Source organism: Lactuca saligna, chromosome 9 (genome assembly GCF_052625555.1).
Source record: "Lactuca saligna cultivar CGN05327 chromosome 9, ASM5262555v1, whole genome shotgun sequence".
NCBI classification, from domain to species: Eukaryota; Viridiplantae; Streptophyta; class Magnoliopsida; order Asterales; family Asteraceae; genus Lactuca; species Lactuca saligna.
The window spans coordinates 160137054-160144703 of record NC_136425.1 but is presented as its reverse complement, the minus strand read 5'-3'; the positions used below and the strand labels follow the sequence as shown (position 1 = coordinate 160144703).

Genomic DNA, 7650 nt, shown 5'->3' with positions numbered 1-7650 from the left:
GTGGATCTGCCCTAAGCCCACAACCAAACAAGGAACATGAAATGAGGTGGAAACCACACATTCCACTGCCTATAAGATATTATTCATACATAACCTTGATGCATAAACTAAGGAATTATAGAATTAACAATGATTGTTCTTTAGTTGAATAGTAAACCGTTTGCTTGTAAAATACTGATGTTTGTCCTGGAAAATCCTATATTTTCTATAAAAGTGAGTTGTTGTCTTAAATGTTCCAAACAAAATAAAATTTTAAGGTGTAGCTTTATTATTAAATAAAACTAGCCGAAAACGTGTTTGTTCTATAAACTGTAAGTGATGTTAATACCCTCCCATGATCACTTAGTACATACGAGTTATTGAAATCTAGATCGAACAGACAGTCGATTGGGTAATTATGCCCAATCCCACAACCAAACAAGGAATAGGAAATGAGGCGGAAGTCACGCATTCCACCGCATATTAATTTCATATCACCCTGATGTATATACTAAGTAATCACATAGTTACTAACCCTGATGATTGTTTGTTAAGTATATTATTACGTGAACTAGGCCATGTTATATCCATGTGAGTTCTTATAACCATACCGATGGACTCGAACGTCGTAAATGTTAATGACATTTGTCACCCAGAACGACTGTAGCTAATAGTCAGGGCACGAGATTGCCAGTCCCGTATAGATCTATACACAAACTCACACTCTCCCTCCAGGAGACTCTGGTTCATAAGGTAGACTTATCTAGATACTTAGGTAAGTACTCGATACCGTCTCTCACAAATTTGCTCCATCAACGAATTCACGAATAATACAATGAAAACCCTTTTTGCAAATTAATATGTATCCTTGTAAAAGTAGTACATTAGTTCCATAAACTATACTTAAAATAGTTTATAAGTTTGTTTCCGTGTTAAAATTTGTGCTTGTAAAGTAGTTGTGTCTTAACGTGTTTTGTAAATTGTTCGTAAGTCTAGTAGTAACAATGTTTGTCGTGTTTTGTAAGTTTCGCGTTCAAATGCATGTTAACGGTAAGGAAATATAATAAACAAAATTATATTTTTAAACACAAGATTTCTTGTGTTTTACTTGTATCCCCCCTCCCCCTAAAAACATTGAAAAGCTTGGAAAAATATGGGGGTATGAACTCACCTCGAATGTGCACTTGTGATTGAATTAGCGAGCTTGTAGAAACGATCATCGGGTAAGTGTACGTGCTAATAACGTTATCCTAAAATAATTATATTCGACGTCATATTTAAATTAATAATAAATTAATTTAAATAATGTGTTAAGTAATTAATTAAGTACATAATACTTACAAAATTAATTTGGAATGTTTGGAAATGTTAAAGGGGTGATTTTGGTGGGAAATAGAGTTTTCGGTGGGGGAATGGGGTGAATTCGGTGTGTTCTTGTGTTCTTGAGGGGATGTTTGAAGATTTGAAGATTGTTATGAAGATTTGAAGATGGGTTTGATGAATTCGGTTGAAGATTTGAAGATGGGATGAAGATCTGGGTAAAATTCTTATGACTTTTGAGAGAAAATTTGATAAGAGTTCGGTGGCAAAAGTGAGAAATGAATTAGGAAATCGGCTATATATATATATATATATATATATATATATATATATATATATATATATATATATATATATATATATATATATATATATATCGGGTGTTTTCGATCCTTATTGGGCTGGACCTTGGGGAATTCAGTCCTAATGGACCTTATTCTTGTGTGTTAAGTTGTACCAAGATCGAGAATACCCATTGTTTATTTCAAATGGTCAAACACTCCATTTAGATAAGATTCTCACAACCGAATTCCCTATAAATTCAATTCCTATGACCAAATTCAAGTTGTTTATTGATTTCTATGACCGAATTCACCAATAAATGGTGAATATTTATGTTTTAACCCTTAAACCTTTGATTTATATTACTTTATACTACCCTAGACAACTTAGTTATCAATCCAAGCTTAGTTAAAAGCTTATAAATAAGTCCTTTTACCTAAAGAGGACATATTGCAACAAGGAGTGTAATGTAGATTCACTTGTGTTAGGTTAGGGTTTAGGCTTTGTTAGGTTTAAAATTTCGAGTTGTGATACATACATACATACATACATACATACATACATACATACATACATACATATATATATATATATATATGACACGGAGAAAAAGTTGGTGTTACATCTTGTTATTGTTGGACTAGGTGTATAAGAACATAACTATAATTGATATGTAATTGATTTGATAGTAGCATGGTCATTTTGGGTTGCCTTCACCATATCAACTTGGCAGGATGACTTTTGGAGAAAAATGTTAATAAATGATTTATTAATATATTATAAGAATAATATATTAATTAGAAATCATATTATTTAATTAGTATTTAATCGGAAATTAATTTGATATTAATTTTGGGATTAAAGGAACTGATTAAAAGAACGGGGAATGGTTTTGAAAATCAATGATAGTTGCAGAGTTGGGCTGAAGGACTCCTTTAGAAGGGAGTGGACGAAATCTATGGGAGGCCCTATAGAATTTCGTCTAAGACTTCTAGTTAGGAGGTCCATGGACTGCTTAAGCCCTAAGCAAGGAAATTAGGGTTTCCACCTAAAAACCCTAGCAACCTCAGCTATATAAAGACCCCTAGCATATGAATTTCGGCCACTTGCATTCTTGGAGAACCCTAGCTGATTTTTAGAAGAGTTTTGCCTCCTCTCTCCTTCATCCTTTGCTATTGGTGTTTGTGACTCCATTAGAGGTGCAACACTTGAGGCACTAAAGCTTTCAAATCATCCGTGAAATTCTTGTTATTACTAGATAGCAAGCAAGGTAATATTCTAACCCTTGTTTTCATATAGATTTCGAAAATTGTATGCTAGTATTAGGGTTATTGCTTTGGAATTTCTATTTGCATGTATAACAAGATAAAAACTTAGATCCAAAGCAATTAGGGTTGCATAATCACATAGGATGTTGTTATGCTCAAAAACCATCAATGGTATCAGAGCCTAGGATGTTTTTCTGTTATATTTGATGCAATAGTGAATTCTCCAAATTGAACGCAAAACATAAATCGTTTTCTGCTTGACGAATCGTCGAGTTCTATGATGAACTCGACGAGTTGACTTGTCTATTAGCTGATTTTTCAATTTCCAGATCTGTTTTTGATTAGGATAATTACCAAAGTTCGTTTTATCACCTTAAATTGAATTTTCTGAATGGTAATTTGATTTCTTATCAAATTAGATGGATTTGGTCAAATTTTAAGATAATGACAAAATTATTTGATTAATTTAATTATTTGAAATTTGATCTAGTAATTTTGAAAAGTTTCAAATTGCACCCTTTAAGTTTTGGAATTTAAAATTTAATTAAAAGTTTAATTTTGAAATATTAAATTCTAAAACCCTAGCATTTTAAAATTTTAAAGTACACCCTTATACTATTATAATATTAAAAGTTTAATTTATATATATGTATAAGATGAGTCAGTCTTACCATTAGTAGACCTCATTCACGAAGCCGATCTATAAGGGGTATAAGGAAATTGATGGGTTTTCAGCATTACAACATTCCTATGGCGCAGATGCAACACTTTTTGCTTTGGATCTAGGTTTTTTCTCAAGTTATACATGCAAATTAATTTACCAAATCAAAACCCTAATCTAGCATACAAGAAAACGAAATCTAATCATATTAGGAATACTTTTCTTGTTAGTAGCTTGATCTTGATCTTCAAGAGCTTAGTGCCTCAAGTGTTGCACCTCTAATGGAGTCACAAACACCACTTAACAAAGGATGAACAAGAGAGAGGTAATGGAGGCTTCTTGAATTTGGCTAGGGTTCTCTAAGAATGCATAAGGCCGAAAACTGTAAGCCAATGGTTCCTTATATAGCTGAGCTGCTAGGGTTTTAGATGGAAACCCTAATTCTCTGCTTAAGCCTTAAGCAATCCATGAAATCCTTCTAGAAAGCCCCTTGGACGAAATCTCTATAGGCTTCCCATAGATTTCGTCCACTCCTTTAGGAGCCCATCAACCCAACTTGCAACTATCAATGATTTGCAATATCAGTCCCCTTACTTTTAATCAATCTCTTTTGATCACTAAATTAATTCCAAATCAATTTCTAATCAATACTAATTAAATAATATGATTTATTAATCAATATATTATTCTTATAATATATTAATAAATTATCCTTATATTATATTATCTATTTGGTTTTCGATTTTGGTACCAATTACGGATGGGTCAGAGGAGATGGAAGTTGTTATGATCATTGATGTTCTTCGAAGGGCAAAAGCGGAAGTTGTGGTGGTATCAGTTGGTGATAATCTTGAAATTGTGGCTTCACGTAAAGTAAAACTGGTTGCAGACACGCTTCTTGATGAAGCTGCTAAACTTTCATATGACCTAATTGTGTTGCCAGTAAGTTTTTATTTTTAATTACTCATAAACCTACACAAGCTTTTTCTAGGGTTATTTTTATAACATGTTTGTAACATCCCAAAAATCGAGGCCAAAAATTTCATTTTAAATTAAGTAATTCATAACGTAATTTACCAAACATTGCCAATGTCATATCAATTTATAAAAACCATAACAACATGTCTGAAAACCATATCATCGAAAGTAATAAAATCAGAGTACAATCCCAGAAAACTCCATGCGGAAATCATGTGTGTGATACGCTGCTACACCGTCGGCTCCTTCCCCTTTGACGAAGAGGTACATGAAACCACAACCAAAATCTGTAAGCACAAAGCTTAGTGATTTCCCCCATCATACCGCATACCATATAATATCGTCAGTATCTTTCAACCGGTAACTACCATCGGTATCTTTCAACCGGTAACTATCATCGGTATCTTTCAATCGGTATCCTCCATCGGTATCTTTCAACCGTTAACTGCATCGGTATCTTTCAACCGGTAACTACCATCGGTATCTTTCAACCTGTAACTGGGGACTATTTCACCCTTAACACTAGCATACAATAGCCAAGTATAAACATACAATCAAACATATCAGGTATTGACCTACCCGTTGGTCCTAACGACCTATGTCAGGGAAAGACTATTCCCTGCCACTACCACTATCACATCGTTCATTTTACGCAAGCATATCTTATGACCAAGTCACGTAACCAAACCAATATAATTATCACAAAGATAATTACCTACTAAATATCCATGTTGGTGGGTCGGCATTGTGGCCGTAGACCCACACCTACTGGAAGGTAACTCACCTCGATGTCGTGTAGCGTCTGAACTGCCCTCGGCGTGAAGGTCGGCTCCCTTCGACTCCTCAATCCCTACACGACAATCCTCAAGTCATCAAATAGAACATATGACCCTAACCAGGGTCAATACCATAACCAGACAAAGTCAACCTTGGTCAAAGTCAACATCCAGTTGACCTGATTCGCCCAGTTGGCTCGCCAACTCGCCGAGTCCACACTCCACTAATCCGATACAATCTCGACTCTGCTCGTTGAGTCTAGAAAGAACTCGACGGGCTCTTCTTCCTTCAAACTATCGTGACTACCTTCATCTGATTCATCGAGTTCTTCCTTCAACTCGGCGAGTTCATCTCCCTCATAAGAACATGTCTAGACTATGACTCGTCGAGTTGTAGAACAACTTGTCGAGTCTATCTTCAGAGGTTGGGAGATTGCCTTGGACTCATCGAGTCTGTTCATACACTCGTTGAGTCCCAGGATTCTCAGGTCCTTTGTCACGTCTAAACATCTACGGGACTTTCCTCCCTAACAACTGGTCCGTTCGCAGAATGGATTTGGTGGTCATTACACCTCGACTCGCTGAGTCTCAAGAACAACTCGGCAAGTCCATCCTTGACCATTACTATGCAATCAATTTAAATGGGTCTTAACACACCAAAACCATAGATCTGACCTCCTAATGTCCATTTTATACGTAAAGTTCCAAACTTGGTGTACATGCATGGGGTTTTTAGCTCAAAAATCCATAAAAGGTGCTCTACAATGTGCATGGGGCTCTCATGGCTATAGAGTTGGCACCTTTATGCCATGAGACCCCTCCAATAACTCAGATCTGAAAGTAGAACTCCATGAATCACTTCACAAGTCTGGAAATGGCTTAGAAAGCCCTAAATGCACCCAAAATCTAAGCCCTAAAGATGAACAACCAAAAGAAAGACCAAAACAGGGGGCATTTACCTTGATTGAGCTGAAGATGGAATAAGATCTATGGATCTACAAGCCCCAACTCAAATTCCCAAGCTTCTCCCTTCCTTCCAAGCTTCACAACCACCCAAAAGCACCAAAATTGTCCTTAGATCACTCAAAGCGGCTAGGGTTTCGATAATAGGTGTTATGGGAGTATAAGGGACAATGGAAGTTGCAATAAGTCGTTTAAATATGGTGCAAACCCTCAGATGTAGGGTTTCCCTCAAACAGCACCTACTCACCGAGTCAGTCTCCCGACTTATCGAGTAGGTCACTTAAAATGCCCGCGGATCACGACCCTAGTCAACGAGTTGGGCCTCCAACTCGTCGAGTCCCAGAGAAAATACATAAATGCTTTAAATTAAATGTGTACCGGGAATCAGGTGTTACAATTTTGAACTTACTTTAGGGTGGACTTGGTGGGGCCCAAGCATTTGCAAACAGTGAAGCACTTGTAAATTTGCTAAAGAATTAGAGGGAGTTGGGCATATACTAAGGAGCAATTTGTGCTTCCCTAGCTCTTGTCCTTGAGCCCCATGGATTACTCAAGGTAAGTTTTCTTATTTGGGTTAAAAAGACTAAAATACCCCTGAATGGGTTAATTTGATGTAACTAGGGAAAGAAAGCAACTGCTTTCCCAACAATGTGTGAGAAACTGTCGGACAAAAGTGAAGTGGAAAGTAGAGTGGTGGTTGATGGTAAAGTTGTAACGCGCAGAGGGCCAAGGACATCTTTGGAATTTTCATTGGCGATTGTGGAGAAATTATTGGGTCATGGGAAAGCTTTGGAAATTGGTAAGGCAATGTTGGTCGTGTAACGTAAGTTTAGTTGCATGCTTTGTGGTATGTATGTCAAAAGTCAAAACCAATTAACTTAATAAATGTCTTCATTACTTGTATGATAAAGCCAAAGGTGTTGTTATAATGAAGATAACTTTGGGTTTCTAATTTGATTGTGTTTTTGTTTATATAACTCTGGGTTTCTAATTTGATTGTGTTTTTGTTTATATTAGTTGTGTAGAAAAGGAAAATAACATATGTATGTTTCTTGCAAAAAGAATATGCATTAAAGTGTGTATGTATGGTGTATGTATATCATCAATAAGCTTCTAGGGTAAGTTAATAAATTACAAAAAAAACACTTTAAAATAGTTAACTTTATCATAATTATTGTAAATACTAAATAGATGTTTTTAAATAAAAAACGGGAATACAAACTTTAATTGCATATTTTTTTAGTTACGGAAACGACAGTTTTTTCAGATAAAGGAAGGCTATACTTTCATTAAAATTTTGTTAGTAGAAAAAAATTAATACAATCAACTCTCTACCTATGGAAAGAAAAGACATGTGCGATAGGCCACGAGAACTCCAACAACCTAAAGAGTACGTAGAAAACAAAATAAAGGATAGTAGAAC

At 35.5% G+C, this 7650-nt stretch overlaps 1 pseudogene; it reads left to right on the top strand.

Annotated features, from left to right (window-relative positions):
- The first annotated feature begins 4256 nt into the window (after nucleotides 1-4256).
- On the top strand, nucleotides 4257-7049 carry LOC145016873 (protein DJ-1 homolog B pseudogene; annotated as a pseudogene).
- The last annotated feature ends 601 nt before the right edge of the window (nucleotides 7050-7650 follow it).